The following is a 16,807-nucleotide window of genomic DNA, read 5'->3' on the forward strand; positions in this document are numbered from 1 at the left end:
GGGGAAGCCAAGGGACTTAAAGTATAAAGAATCAGAAGATACTACCCCGTGGGGTATTTTTTGGTTGTTGTTTTGTTTTGTTTTGTTTTGTTTTGCTTTTTCATTTGTTTCCTTGCCCCACCCCCCTTTTTTCTCCTTTCTTTCTTTTTCTTTCTCTTTTTCTTCTTTTTTTTCGTTTTATTTCTTCCTTTTTTTTCTCTTTCTCTTTTCTTTCCTTCTTTCTCTCCTCTCTTTTTCTCCTTTTCCCAATACAACTTGCTTTTGGCCACTCTGCACTGAGCAAAATGACTAGAAGGAAAACCTCACCTCAAAAGAAAGAATCAGAAACAGTCCTCTCTCCCACAGAGTTACAAAATCTGGATTACAATTCAATGTCAGAAAGCCAATTCAGAAGCATTATTATACAGCTACTGGTGGCTCTAGAAAAAAGCATAAAGGACTCAAGAGACTTCATGACTGCAGAATTTAGAGCTAACCAGGCAGAAATTAAAAATCAATTGAATGAGATGCAATCCAAACTAGAAGTCCTAACGACGAGGGTTAACGAGGTGGAAGAACGAGTGAGTGACCTAGAAGACAAGTTGATAGCAAAGAGGGAAACTGAGGAAAAAAGAGACAAACAATTAAAGGACCATGAAGATAGATTAAGGGAAATAAACGACAGCCTGAGGAAGAAAAACTTACGTTTAATTGGTGTTCCCGAGGGCGCCGAAAGTGACAGAGGGCCAGAATATGTATTTGAACAAATTCTAGCTGAAAACTTTCCTAATCTGGGAAGGGAAACAGGCATTCAGATCCAGGAAATAGAGAGATCCCCCCCTAAAATCAATAAAAACCGTTCAACACCTCGACATTTAATAGTGAAGCTTGCAAATTCCAAAGATAAAGAGAAGATCCTTAAAGCAACAAGAGACAAGAAATCCCTGACTTTTATGGGGAGGAGTATGAGGGTAACAGCAGACCTCTCCACAGAGACCTGGTAGGCCAGAAAGGGCTGGCAGGATATATTCAGGGCCCTAATGAGAAGAACATGCAACCAAGAATACTTTATCCAGGAAGGCTCTCATTCAAAATGGAAGGAGAGATAAAGAGCTTCCAAGACAGGCAGCAACTAAAAGAATATGTGACCTCCAAACCAGCTCTGCAAGAAATTTTAAGGGGGACTCTTAAAATTCCCCTTTAAGAAGAAGTTCAGTGGAACAGTCCACAAAAACAAGGACTGAATAGATATCATGATGACACTAAACTCATATCTCTCAATAGTAACTCTGAATGTGAACGGGCTTAATGACCCCATCAAAAGGTGCAGGGTTTCAGACTGGATAAAAAAGCAGGACCCATCTATTTGCTGTCTACAAGAGACTCATTTTAGACAGAAGGACACCTACAGCCTGAAAATAAAAGGTTGGAGAACCATTTACCATTCGAATGGTCCTCAAAAGAAAGCAGGGGTAGCCATCCTTATATCAGATAAACTAAAATTTACCCCAAAGACTGTAGTGAGAGATGAAGAGGGACACTATACCATACTTAAAGGATCTATTCAACAAGAGGACTTAACAATCCTCAATATATATGCTCCGAATGTGGGAGCTGCCAAATATATAAATCAATTATTAACCGAAGTGAAGAAATACTTAGATAATAATACACTTATACTTGGTGACTTCAATCTAGCGCTTTCTATACTCGATAGGTCTTCTAAGCACAACATCTCCAAAGAAACGAGAGCTTTAAATGATACACTGGACCAGATGGATTTCACAGATATCTACAGAACTTTACATCCAAACTCAACTGAATACACATTCTTCTCAAGTGCACATGGAACTTTCTCCAGAATAGACCACATATTGGGTCACAAATCGGGTCTGAACTGATACCAAAAGACTGGGATCATCCCCTGCATATTCTCAGACCATGATGCCTTGAAATTAGAACTAAATCACAAGAAGAAGTTTGGAAGGACCTCAAACACGTGGAGGTTAAGGACCATCCTGCTAAAAGATGAAAGGGTCAACCAGGAAATTAAGGAAGAATTAAAAAGATTCATGGAAACTAATGAGAATGAAGATACAACCATCCAAAATCTTTGGGATGCAGCAAAAGCAGTCCTAAGGGGGAAATACATCGCAATACAAGCATCCAGGAATTAACTAACAATAGAAGGCAATAGCTTGCATTGGAGATATGAAAGCAGACCAGGAACAGTGATAGAAGTAAAAGAAAACCCCAAACTCCCTCTTCTATTTGAGTTACCTATTCTCAACTCCTTCCAAGAAAAGGTACATGTTCTACCAGTGGAAGGCAACACAGCATAACAGTCAAGACCATAGGCTTTATGATATGAGCTGCTCACCTTCACTAAATAGTTGTGGGGAATTAGGCAGATTGCTTACTTGCTCCAATTCTCATTTTCCTCCTTTGATAAATGAGTTGTGAAGATAAAATAACATAGTATTTGTAAAACACTAAACACAGGGCTTGACACAAAGAATTTTCTAGAAGTATATTGAAATTGCCAAGAATTAGGACACAATTGGCATTGGGGAGAGTTAGTGGTAAGTTAGGAACCAAAATCTTGAAGGAATAAGGGCATGTAAAATAGACGTATATTGCTTCAGTAAAAGTAGTTGTGGGCAGCACAGTCCAGATATATGATATTCAAGGTTAAGTGACTTAAGAGATTGGGCTTTTGCTTTACTGGTTTGGAATTCATCAAACAGAGACTACAGTTGTGCATGAGTTGTCTTTGGAAGGTATCCTCTTTTCCAAGGCTTTTGCCATAGTGAATGCTACAGAGATTCTGAAGAGGAAGAGGTAATTATGGGTCAGAGTCTCTACACTTGGAGGGTGGCCCTTGAGTGGAGGTGGGTTGGAGATAAGGAGGAAAAAGTGATGCGGAGTACAAGCGGTGAGAGTCTGCATGGGGAGAGTTTGCTTGGAGCAGGTGTGCTGTTAGAGAGCTTCCTGGGCCAAAAGGGGTTGGTTTGAGGCCAAGGCTAAGCTAGCCGGCAAAAGAAACACCCTCTTCTCTGGTTTGTCCAGGTAGCTGGTACACAGGTAGGATCCATGGGAGTCAGGAGTGACTAGGGTGGAGGGGTCAAAGATAGCATTATGAGTTGAATATAGAGAATGGCCAGTGAGAAGGAAAGCTCACTGCCCAGCCGAAAGAGGAGATAATTCATGACAGAATGGGCAGAGGTAGTAAGTGGTCAGGCCAGGCCTTAGGAAGAGAGGGTTGTCCCCTCATCCTCAGTCCTCTTATTGCTTCTTGTCCTTAGATCTGCAGCCTGCTCCGGAGGCTTCCAATTCCAAGACAAAATGCCACTAATACAGAACAAGGGAATGATATCTCACATGCATGCTCTCCCACAGGTGTTCACATTTTAAAAGAAATTGGATAGAAAATTAAATTTCTGCTGGCGCAACCAAGAGGGCCATGTTCCTTAGGAGCATAGGGAGCAATTGTCCTGATTTCTCAGGTTGCACTGCATGGAGAAGCTCCTCCTCCACCCACATTATTTGCCACGGTCCCCACGGTGGGGTTGGGGGAGGTCTTAAATAGGGCTAGACATTCTACCTGGGACTTTTGTTTTTCTATATTTTAGTTTATGTTTTATTTTAATTTATTTTGGGCTTGCTTTAAAAGACTTGACTTCCCTCTTTAGCCCAAGGTTTCATTACCTAACTGCCTCTCACCCCACAAGGTGGTAAACACTTCTTTTATTTCTTCTCTACCTCCAACTCTAAGAGTCATTTTTCCAGGATACTATTGAGAAATTAAGATTTTTCAAGAGCAAGATGCTAGAACCTTTATGCTTTCCCTGATGGCTGCCTGTGTTCATGCCTCAGAATTGTCTGGTGCATGTCTGTCTTCCCTATAAGATTTGAGTGAGATTTCAGGATTGAACTGATTTGAGATTTCAGAAATCTCATTCATTTTTGTGTTGCCAATGCCTAGACAGCTAATATTTGTTGCACTGAAATGAGGTAGATACGGGGCTTAAGAAGGAGGCTTATGGGACTTGGGGCTAGGGGCTCCCTGTGTTTTCTCTGTTTTCCTGTTGATTCAAAACACATTCAGGTGAGTAGGCACTCCCTGAATTATGAAAGTGCCCTGAAGTCTTTAGGGATGCCAGAACTTCCTCTTCTATTCTTTGGAATGCTGGAGCAGAATGGTAGGCAGTCACTTAAAATTAAACAAATCTTTTTTCTTATGGGAAAAAAAATGTCCAACTCCAAGATATCATGGATTTTTCAAATGCCTCTTTTCTTCTTCTCTCTCATCGAAAATACTATATTGTTAACTTTTCTAAATTTTCTGCGTGGGTTGATTCAATTCCACTGATTCAGTTCCTTTAATGGTTATTGAGTTATCTCAGTTGTTCAGACCTGGGGAAACCAGAGGCAAGTGTTACTCTCCTGGCTCTAACCCAGTCACAGAGCTGATGGTAGCACTCATGTGTAACTATGGGAGACAGGGATGAGCCAGGCAGAGGCAGCATGCTGTGAAATGACTGTGTATCTGGGGCTTCTTCTCTGAGGTGTCTGAAAGAGTGGGCAGTTTGGTTTTCTGAAAGGCCTCAACATCCTAGTTCTCTGCAGGCAGAGGGTGTGGGCTAGCAATGGTTCTGCCGCTAACCATGTGGCTTTGGGTAATTGTTTAACCTTCTGAGTCTCAGACCCCTCATATTATATATATCCATATTCCACAAAATATGGAATAATAGTGTATGTTTCCAGGATATTCATGAGAATTAAATGAGTTAATTCATGTAAAATCCATAGAATAGTGGGTAGCACATAAATAAGTGTTCAACAAATACTAAGGTTCATTATCACCATCATCATCATCATTGTCATCATTATGTCCCCTTATACTGACATATTACAATGTTATTTTATATTGTGAAGGCAAAAAGTGGTGTAAGAATTTTGAAAATGTTTTGGAAATGTTTTCACTAAATAGTTTAGAAAGGCTTTTTGAAGGAGACAGGAAATGAGCTGAGCGTGGAGAAATGTAAGTAGTGGCAAATGAATAGACAGAAGAGCATTCAGAGAAACTCAGTTTAATTTAGTTAATGGTTAAAGAGCACACTCTGGAACCTGACTACAATTGTTAGATTACTGGTTTTGCCATTTACTAGCTACATAACATCATGTAAATTACTCAAATTCTCTGTGCCTCAGTGGATTTCTTTGTAAAATGGGGATGTTTATAATACCTACCTGAAAGGTGATTATGATCAAAAGCACATAAAAGCAGTCAAAAGTATTAGCTGACATTATTAACAATGCACCTAATATGCGGTATTTGGCATGAATTTTGTTACTTCAAGGAGTAAAAGGCAGATTGCTTATCTTTTCTGAGCTGTCCATTGTTGGAAGATACAAACCATTTAGCTAGAGAGAACAGGTAACCGTAATACCAGGCAATGTCTCAAAATGCCCATGGTGGTAGAGAGATTCAAGAAATATTCTTGATGAACTAGGATGTGTATACCTGTTTTTCCAGGACCAACTGGAAGTGGCTAGGGGTTCTCAAAACCAAGCCCTGCTGCCTCCTATAGAGCAGCATTTGATTGCAGACTGAGGACTGTCCCCAGGATCTGTCCTGACCGGGAAAATCCTTGGCCTTTCTAGGCCCTCTTCAGTTTTATCAGTAATATGAGGACAAAATCCATCATCTTACAGCACTAGAGAGGAAAATAAAATGAGGTACTATATTTCTGAAAGTACAAACTTTGTATTGACCAAACCTGGTAATTATGGTTTTGTTTCTTCCTATATTGCTGGATTTGGTATAATGATAGTTTGTTTTAGATTTTTGCATTTTTATTCATATATGAGACTGGTAGGTAATTTTTCAAGCTCATTAGTGTTTTAGGTTTTGATATCAAAGATGTATTAACCCTATAAAATGAACTGACAGGTAATACATTTTTTTTTAAAATTCTGAAAAAGATTGTATAAAATTTTTATTACTCATTTCTTGAATATTTGGTAAAAATTGCTAGGAAGCTTCCTTTTTAGAAAAAATATTTTAGCACTGATTCAATTCCTTTAATGGTTATTGAGCTATTCACAATTTCTACTTTTTTTTGCTAAGTTATTTTTTGCTGTTATTTTTTTCTATGTGGATCTATAATGTGCCCAACATTCTTTGTTGAAAAGACTATCCTTTTCCCAATGAAAAGGCACCAACAAAATGATCTCTTTGTGGGTACATATTGTTTAATTCCTTGTCTCTATTTGGTCTCATCAATCTAGCATTCTTACACTGATTGTCTTGCTTACTGTAGCTTTAGTCTTGAAAGTCTGGAAATCAGCCTGTATAGTACCCTAGTTTTGTTTCCTGTTTTCAAGATTGTTTTAGCTATTCCAGAAAATTGCATTTCTGTGTAAATTTCAGAATCACATTATAGTTTCTACAAAAAGCCTGCTAGAATCCTGACTGGAACTACATTTACCATACAGAACAATTTAGGAAAAATTGACACCTTAACAATGTTGAGTCCAGTTTTGTTAAATTATATTTTCTGAGAATGTGCAGTTTCATTTAACTGTTCAAAGTAATTGGCTTTTTCTCCATCAACCTTCTTAGTAATGTTTTTAAAGGCCTGCAACATATATAATGGTACCATCTTTTTCATTCCTCATATTTATTATGTGCGTCTCCACTTCTCCCTTAACCAGTCTTTTCAAAAGTTTGTGGCTGCATTAAGGTATTCCTGGTTTCTATAACAACAACCAACAATGTGATATTTCAGAAGTTTATTTCTCCAAATAGGTGCTCTTAGTCAGCAGTGGCTGTCCTCTAAGTGATGACTCAAGGATGCTAGACCTTTTCTATCTTTGGTTCTGTCATCTTCACAATGAGGTTTCCAAGGCTGACTTGCTTGCCTATACCATGCTAGGAAAGTGTATGGAAGGCCACATGTTGGAGGGCTCAACAGGCAGGGTGAGAATGGTGTGTGTCACAGTTGCTCATGTTCCACAACTAGAACTGTTACACGGCCACAACCATTTAGAGGCATTAGGAAATGTTATGGAGGGGTGTGCCCAGAAAGAAGAATAGGTTTCTATAGCTATCCCGTATAATCTATAAAGATTTTTATTAGTCTTAAACTTAAAAAAAAAACTCTTCCTTTACTGGTTTTCTCTGTTATTTCATTAATTGCTTCACTGTATTTTCTTAATTGTTGCTCTTCGCCTTTTATATTCTTCCTTATACTTAATTTGGCTTTATTTTTCTGTTCACTTTCTAACTTCTTAAATGAAATGCTTAATTTATTAATGACAGGGCTTTCTTTTCTAGTGTTTGGTTTTCTTTCCAGAATTTAGGACTATAAATTGTTCCCCTAAGTAATGCTTTAGCAGTATCCCACAAGTTTCATTGAGGGTATTTTAAAAATCATCCAGTTCAAAATACCTCTGATTTCCAACCATATTTCATCTCCAATGCATGGGTATTGTATATTGTTACTTAATTTCTAAATATATGGAGATGTGCCTTTGCTGAATTCTACTTGAAATGCACAGGATTATTTCAGTCTTTTGAATTGTGTTATTTTTCTCTACTTTTTTTAGAAGTTGCACATTCTGTTTGCATTTCTCTTAATATTTGCCCAGAACTTATAATATGTATTTTTAACTTAACCAAATTATAGTGAATCAATTCCTTTATCTTCCTCATGGATAATATAATAATCCCAAAACACCTTAACCTTATAATTTTAATAATTTCTTTAATATTGTTCTGTAATTTATGTCTGTTTTCTAACTCTAAGATATTATTATTTTATATAGTCCATGTGCATTTTTATTTGCCTACTTATGTACTACTTCTTTACCTTCATTTTTTTTTGTCTATCTGGAATTATTCTCCTTCTGTCAGATACTCATCATTTAGATGTTCCTTAATGAGAGTCTACTAGGAGTGAATTTTTCTCAGCCTTTTGTTTTCTTAAATTGGACTTATTATTAAAATGTGTTTTCACTGGAAACATATCATTCTAGTTGGGCAGCTATTTTCTTTCAGCATGTTGAAGATCTTCCATTCTATTCTGACTTCTGTTTTTGCTCTTATAAGTCTAATATTGTACAATTAGAATTTTCCCCCTCTTGCTACTATTTTTAATAATAAATTTAAATTTTATTGGTGTTCAATTTGCCAACATACAGAATAACACCCACTGCTCATCCCATCAAGTGACCCCCTCAGTGCCCATCACCCAGTCACCTCCACGCCCCGCCCTCCTCCCCTTCCACCACCCCTAGTTCGTTACCCAGAGTTAGGAGTCTTTATGTTCTGTCTCTATTTCTGATATTTCCCACACATTTTTTCTCCCTTCCCTTATATTCCCTTTCACTATTATTTATATTCCCCAAATGAATGAGAACATATAATGTTTGTCCTTCTCTGATTGACTCATTTCACTCAGCATAATACCCTCTAGTTCCATCGACGTTGAAGCAAATGGTGGGTATTTGTCGTTTCTAATGGCTGAGTAATATTCCATTGTATACATAAACCACATCTTCTTTATCCATTGATCTTTCGATGGCCACCGAGGCTCCTTCCACAGTTTGGCTATTGTGGACATTGCTGCTAGAAAAAAGGGGGAGCAGGTGTCCCGGGGGTTCATTGCATTTGTATCTTTGGGGTAAATCCCCAGCAGTGCAATTGCTGGGTCGTAGGGCAGGTCTAGTTTTAACTCTTTGAGGAACCTCCACACAGTCTTCCAGAGTGGCTGCACCAGTTCACATTCCCACCAACAGTGTAAGAGGGTTCCCTTTTCTCCGCATCCTCTCCAACATTTGTGGTTTCCTGCCTTGTTAATTTTCCCCATTCTCACTGATGTGAGGTGGGATCTCATTGTGGACTTCATTTGTATTTCCCTGATGGCAAGGGATGCAGAGCATTTTCTCATGTGCATGTTGGCCATGTCTATGTCTTCCTCTGTGAGATTTCTGTTCATGTCTTTTGCCCATTTCATGATTGGATTGTTTGTTTCTTTGGTGTTGAGTTTAAGAAGTTCTTTATAGATCTTGGAAACTAGCCCTTTCTCTGATACGTCATTTGCAAATATCTTCTCCCATTCTGTAGGTTGTCTTTGAGTTTTGTTGACTGTATCCTTTGCTGTGCAAAAGCTTCTTATCTTGATAAAGTCCCAATAGTTCATTTTTGCTTTTGTTTCTTTTGCCTTCATAGATGTATCTTGCAAGAAGTTGCTGTGGCCAAGTTCAAAAAGGGGGTTGCCTGTGTTCTCCTCTGGGATTTTGAAGGATTCTGTCTCATATTTAGATCTTCCATCCATTTTGAGTTTATCTTTGTGTATGGTGCAAGAGAGTGGTCTAGTTTCATTCTGCTGCATGTGGATGTCCAATTTTCCCAGCACCATTTATTGAAGAGACTATCTTTCTTCGAGTGGATAGTCTTTCCTCCTTTATCGAATATTAGTTGACCATAAAGTTGAGGGTCCACTTCGGAGTTCTCTATTCTGTTCCATTGAACTATGTGACTGTTTTTGTGCTGTCTTGATGACCACAGCTTTGTAGTACAACCTGAAATCTGGCATTGTGATGCCCCCAGATATGGTTTTCTTTTTTAAAATTCCCCTGGCTATTCGGGGTCTTTCTGATTCCACACAAATCTTAAAATAATTTGTTCTAACTCTCTGAAGAAAGTCCATGGTATTTTGATAGGGACTGTATTAAACATGTAAAGTGCCCTGGGTAACATTGATATTTTCACAATATTAATTCTGCCAATCCATGAGCATGGAATATTTTTCCATCTCTTTGTGTCTTCCTCAATTTCTTTCAGAAGTGTTCTATAGTTTTTAGGGTAGAGATCCTTTACCTCTTTGGTGAAGTATATTCCTAAGTATCTTATGCTTTTGGGTGCAATTGTAAATGGGATTGACTCCTTAGTTTCTCTTTCTTCAGTCTCATTGTTAGTGTATAGAAATGCCACTGACTTCTGGACATTGATTCTGTATCCTGCCATGCTGTCAAATTGCTGTATGAGTTCTAGCAATCTTGGGGTGGAGGCTTTTGGGTTTTCTATGTAGAGTATCATGTCATTGGCGAAGAGGGAGAGTTTGACTTCTTCTTTGCCAATTTGAATGCCTTTAATGTCTTTTTGTTGTCTGATTGCTGAGGCTAGGACTTCCAATACTATGTTGAATAGCAGTGGTGAGAGTGACATCCCTGTCTTGTTCCTGATCTTAGGGAAAAGGCTCCCAGTGCTTCCCCATTGAGAATGATATTTGCTGTGGGCTTTCGTAGATGGCTTTTAAGATGTTGAGGAATGTTCCCTCTATCCCTACACTCTGAAGAGCTTTGATCAGAAATGGATGCTGTATTTTGTCAAATGCTTTCTCTGCATCTAATGAGAGGATCATATGGTCCTTGGTTTTTCTCTTGCTGATATGATGAATCACACTGATTGTTTTACGGGTGTTGAACCAGCCTTGTGTCCCGGGAATAAATCCTACTTGGTCATGGTGAATAATTTTCTTAATGTATTGTTGGATCCTATTGGCTAGTATCTTGTTGAGAATTTTTGCATCCATGTTCATCAGGGATATTGGTCTATAATTCTCCTTTTTGCTGGGGTCTTTGGTTTTGGAATTAAGGTGATGCTGGCCTCATAGAATGAATTTGGAAGTACTCCATTTCTTTCTATCTTTCCAAACAGCTTTCGTAGAATAGGTATGGTTTCTTCTTTAAACGTTTGATAGAATTCCCCTGGGAAGCCATCTGGCCCTGGACTTTTGTGTCTTGGGAGGTTTTTGATGACTGCTTCAATTTCCTCCCTGGTTATTGGCCTGTTCAGGTTTTCTATTTCTTCCTGTTCCAGTTTTGGTAGTTTGTGGCTTTCCAGGAATGTGTCCATTTCTTCCAGATTGCCTAATTTGTTAGCGTATAGTTGTTCATAATATGTTTTTAAAATCGTTTGTATTTCCTTGGTGTTGGTAGTGATCTCTCCTTTCTCATTCATGATTTTACTATTTTGAGTCTTCTCTCTCTTCTTTTTAATAAGGCTGGCTAATGGTTTATCTATCTTATTAATTTCAGAGAACCAACTCTTGGTTTTGTTGATTTGTTCCACAGTTCTTCTGGTCTCAATTTCGTTGAGTACTGCTTGAATCTTTATTAACTCTCTTCTTCTGCTGGGTGTAGGATCTATTTGCTGCTTTTTCTCTAGCTCCTTTAGGTGTAAGGTTAGCTTTTGTATTTGAGTTCTTTCCAGTTTTTGAATGGATGCTTGTATTGCGATGGATTTCCCCCTCAGGACTGCTTTTGCTGCACCCCAAAGATTTTGAACGGTTGTATCTTCATTCTCATTAGTTTCCATGAATCTTTTTAATTCTTCCTTCATTTCCTGGTTGACCCTTTCATCTTTTAGCAGGATGGTCCTTCACCTCCATGTGTTTGAGGTCCTTCCAAACTTCTTGTTGTGATTTAGTTCTACTTTCAAGGCATTATGGTCTGAGAATATGCAGGGGATGATCCCAATCTTTTGGTATCGGTTCAGACCCAATTTGTGACCCAGTATGTGGTCTATTCTAGAGAAAGTTCCATGTGCACTTGAGAAGAATGTGTATCCAGTTGAGTTTGGATGTAAAGTTCTGTAGATATCTGTGAAATCCATCTGGTCCAGTGTATAGTTTAAAGCTCTCGTTTCTTTGGAGATGTTGTGTTTAGAAGACCTATCGAGTGTAGAAAGCACTAGATTGAAGTCACGAAGTATAAGTGTATTATTATCTAAGTATATCTTAACTTTGGTTATTAATTGATTGATATATTTGGCAGCTCCCACATTCGGAGCATATATATTGAGGATTGTTAAGTCCTCTTGTTGGATAGATCCTTTAAGTATGAGATAGTGTCCCTCTTCATCTCTCACTACAGTCTTTGGGGTAAATTTTAGTTTATCTGATATAAGGATGGCTACCCCTGCTTTCTTTTGAGGACCATTTGATGGTTAAATGTTCTCCAACCTTTTATTTTCAGGCTGTTTGTGTCTTTCTGTCTAAAATGAGTCTCTTGTAGACAGCAAATAGATGGGTCCTGCTTTTTTATCCAGTCTGAAACCCTGCGCCTTTTGATGGGGTCATTAAGCCCGTTCACGTTCAGAGTTACTATTAAAAGATATGAGTTTAGTGTCATCATGATATCTATTCAGTCTTTGTTTTTGTGGATTGTTCCACTGGACTTCTTCTTAAAGGGGAATTTTAAGAGTCCCCCTTAAAATTTCTTGCAGAGCTGGTTTGGAGGTCACATATTCTTTAAGTTCCTGCCTTTCTTGGAAGCCTTGCTGGATAAAGTATTCTTGGTTGCATGTTCTTCTTATTTAGGATCCTGAATATATCTTGTCAGCCCTTTCTGGCCTGCCAGGTCTCTGTGGAGAGGTCTGCTGTTACCCTCATACTCCTCCCTATAAAGGTCAGGGATTTATTGTCTCTTGCTGCTTTTAGGATCTTCTCTTTATCTTTGGAATTTGCAAGCTTAACTATTAGATGTCGAGGTGTTGAATGGTTTTTATTGATTTTAGGGGGGGATCTCTCTATTTCCTGGATCTGAATGCCTGTTTCCCTTCCCAGATTAGGAAAGTTTTCAGCTAGGATTTGTTCAAACACATATTCTGGCCCTCTGGCCCTTTAGGCGCCCTCGGGAACCCCAATTAAATGTAGGTTTTTCTTCCTCAGGCTGTCGTTTATTTCCCTTAATCTATCCTCATGGTCTTTTAATTGTTTGTCTCTTTTTTCCTCAGTTTCCCTCTTTGCCATCAACTTGTCTTCTATGTCACTCACTCGTTCTTCCACCTCATTAACCCTCGTCATTAGGACTTCTAGTTTGGATTGCATCTCATTTAATTGATTTTTAATTTCTGCCTGATTGGATCTAAGTTCTGCAGTCAAGAAGTCTCTTGAGTCCTTTATGCTTTTCTCTAGAGCCACCAGTAGCTTTATAATAGTGCTTCTGAATTGGCTTTCTGATATTGAATTGTAATCCAGATTTTGTATCTCTGTGGGAGAGAGGACTGTTTCTGACTCTTTCTTCTGAGGTGAGGTTTTCATTCTAGTCACTTTGCTCAGTGCAGAGTGGCCAAAAACAAGTTGTATTGGGAAAAGGAGATAAAGAGAGGAGAGAAAGAAGGAAAGAAGAGAGAAAAAGAAAAAAGGAAGAAAAAAAGAAAAAAGAGAAGAAAAAGAAAGCAAGGTAAAAAAGGTGGGGGAAGCAAACAGAAATAAAAAAGGAAAAAAAAAAAAAAAAACAAGGGGGAGTATCTTTTGATTCTTTATACTTTAAGTCCCTTGGCTTCCCCTGGAACTTGTCCGTCCAGCTGGTCTTCTGGGGGAGGGGACTGTTGTGCTTATTTTCAGGTGTTAGCACTTGGGGGAGCTGCTTTGCCCCCTGCCTGGTGCAGGGCTCAGTGGGGATTGTTTACCCCGTGAGGCCCAGGAGGAACAAGCACAGTGGCGGCGGCCAGCTCTGGAGCCCTGGAGTCAGCTCCTGCAGTAACTACAGAGCTCTCCGTCTGCAGGGCCTGGAGGCTCCGGGGCGGGCCGCTGATCTGCTCAGCTCTGGGCAGGAGCGTCCTTGCTGTCCTGGGCCCTCCCGGCCTCTGCCTGTCCCGGGGCGAGGCCGGATCCTGGGCTGTGTCTCGGCGCCCAGTGCTCCCGGGCCTGCGCTGTTGGATTCGCCCTCCTGCCCCGCAACCCCCTCTGCGGAGCCACCCCGAGCCCCCCGAGCTGCTCCCGCCCCGCAGCCCCCTCCGCGGAGCCGCCCCCGAGCCCCCCGAGCTGCTCCCGCCCCGCAGCCCCCTCCGCGGAGCCGCCCCCGAGCCCCCCCGAGCCCCCCCGAGCTGCTCCGGTCCCCCGTGCGTGCTGCAGCCCTTAGGGAGCTCGGCGCACTCTCCCGGGGCGCAGGTGTCTGTTAGTGTCCCCGGGAGCCCGAGGGCATCCCCGCCCTCCTGGGTCTTGCTCCAACTCCCTGCGAGCCCCTTTCCCCCGGGAAGGTTGGTGCAGCTCCTGCGTCTCCGGGACGGGGCTCTCCTGTCCTGGGGACACTCGCCCCGGCCTCAGCCCGGCTCCTCGCGGGGCCCCTCCCCCTTGGAGGCCTTTTGCTTCTTTATTTCTTTTTCCCCGTCTTCCTACCTCGATAGAAGTGCGAACTCTTCTCACTGTAGCATTACAGCTGTTCTCTCTTTAAATCTCAGGCCGAATTCGTAGATTTTCAGGATGATTTAAAGGTTATCTAGGTATTTTGGTGGGGACAGGTGACTTGGGGACCCTACTCTTCCGCCATCTTGTCCCTCCTTCCCCCTCTTGCTACTTTTAAGATGTTCCTTTCCTAAACGGAGTTTTCAGTTTTACTTTAATTTGTCTATGAGTAGATTTCTCTTTTTATTTATTGAACTTGAGATTTGTCAGAGTTCCTAAATGCATGGATAGGTATCTTATCAGTTCTACAATATGCTCAGCCATTAATTCTTCAAATATTGCATCTTTGCCATCTTCTTTCCCCCTCCCTTTGGAACTCCATTTTAAACTTGGTACATTTCCACACTTTATTCCTCATGTCTCCTAAACCTCTCTTCCATAATTTTCATCCTTTCTGTCCTCTGTGCCATTTTATAAATTTCTTTTGTCCCATCCTGTGATTCACTAATTCTCCTTTTAGCTGTATCTAATTCGCTGTTAAAGCTGTTAAGTTTTTAATCCTTTTATTTTAGTTTAGTTTTAAAAGGTTTTGATTTCTATAAGTTAATATCTAGTTTCCTGTTTCCTGTGTGTACTTGTCTCTGTTTCTTTGAACATAGGAAACATACTTGTTTTAGCTTCAGGCACTTTGCATTTGTTGTCTCCTTTGGTCCTCAGGACCCAGCTGTGAAGAATCATTATGCCTATCATAGAGAAAAAAGCACCAAGACACTTGTCTCAAGGTCCATTAATTCCTTTTCTATCATCTACCTTTAGCTAGAAGTTGAAACTCTGAGAAATTGCTCCAAGACAGAGAGGAGTGTCTGCCCACTGGAGCCTCCCCCAAAATTATACAATAGAGATGATGTCATTGAGCATGGAATACGTTTTATGGAGCTAAGACTTATATTTCCGTGATTCACTGTGAGCTCCCTGAGGGCAGGGACTGTGTTTGATGCATCCCTATGACTATAGTTCTTAGGACAAGACTTAGTAAATATTTTGTGATTGCATTATTCAGTGTTCTGGGCACATAGCCGGGATGCAAATACAACTATAGAAGTGAATTAATTAATAACTAAAATAATACAATTAAAACAAACTAACTTGAGAACTATTTCTTAAACATTTATTAATAACTGGTTATGAGCATCTAGATTGGAGCTTGGCAAACTTTTTCTATAAAGAGGAAAATAATAAGCATCTTAGACTTTGTTGACTGTATGGTCTATTTCACATCTACTCAGCTCTAGCATTGTAGCCTGTATTAGTCTCTATAGCCTGTAGTAGTCTGATAGGGCTGTCAAAAACAAGAAAATGCCTGAGAGACACTTCTAGGTTCCAATATTTTCACACAATTTTGGAACCTAGAAGTCCAAGATCAGCATGCCATCAGGGTTGGTTTCTGATGAGAACTCTTCCTAGCTTTCAAATGGCTACCTACTTGCTGTGTCCTCATGTGGTCCTCATATGTGTGCAGAGAGGGAGAGAGAGATTTCTTCTTATAAGGACATCAGTGCTATCAGACAGATGCCACCTTATGACCGTCTTTAACCTTAACTAACTCCTTAAAGGTTCTACCTCATAATACTTTGGGGGTTTGAGGGCTTCAACATATGAATTTGGTAGGAGGACACAATATTGTTCATAACAGAGCCTAAAGCTGCCCTAAGCAACACATAAATGGGTAAGGCTGTGTTCTAATAAAATCTTATTTTTAAAGACCTTATTTATTTATTTTAGAGGGAAAGAGAGTGGGGGGGGGCGGAGGGAGAGGGAGAGAATCTCAGGCAAACTCCATGCAGAGCACAGAGCCAAAACACAGGGCTCAATCTCAGGTTCGTGAGATCGTGACCTGAGTCAAAACTGAGAGTTGGATGCTTAACCAAGTTAGCCACCCAGGTGTCCCTAATTAAAACCTTATTTACAGAAACAAGTAGCAAACTGATTTGACTTATGGACTGCAGTTTGCCAATTCCTTTTCTAGATATATAAAGATGATTACCTGTAAATGTGACAAAACTTATTTGAAATCATATTTCTTTAGGGTACTCATTCTTGGCTCTAGTGGCTCTTGAGCCTCAGCAGGAAAAGTATAGCATCTGGGGCAAAGCCAGGGTCAGATGCTTTGCCCCACTGACCAAATAGGTATCCTGACCTTAGCTTTCCCTTGAGAGGAGCCTAATTTATCAGAAGCACCTAAGTGATGAAAGATAGTAAATAGGTCCTGAATGAGTTTTATTTCATTGCCCTATCTTTAATTTTTTATAGAATAAGATATAAAACTTGAGTTTAAATTGCAGTTGGTGTGATGTATGAAAGTGAAACAGCCTGAATCATTCTATTCATGCATTCATTCATTCAAATATGTATTTTTAACATCTTCTGTGTGTAAGACAGAGTTCTATGTGCTAGAGATACAGATGTGATTAAGACAGAGAAAACCCCGACCCTTCCTGATGCATGCTAAGATATGACTCAGGCTAAAATTATAGCATCATTGAAGAAAGCCCCTAAATCCTTGGCAGTGCCTCTTTCACAAGACTCTTTTACTCATTTCTTTTTTTTTTTTTTTTTTTTTTTTTTTT

This window comes from Canis lupus, chromosome 20 (assembly GCF_048164855.1).
Source record: "Canis lupus baileyi chromosome 20, mCanLup2.hap1, whole genome shotgun sequence".
Taxonomy (NCBI): domain Eukaryota; kingdom Metazoa; phylum Chordata; class Mammalia; order Carnivora; family Canidae; genus Canis; species Canis lupus.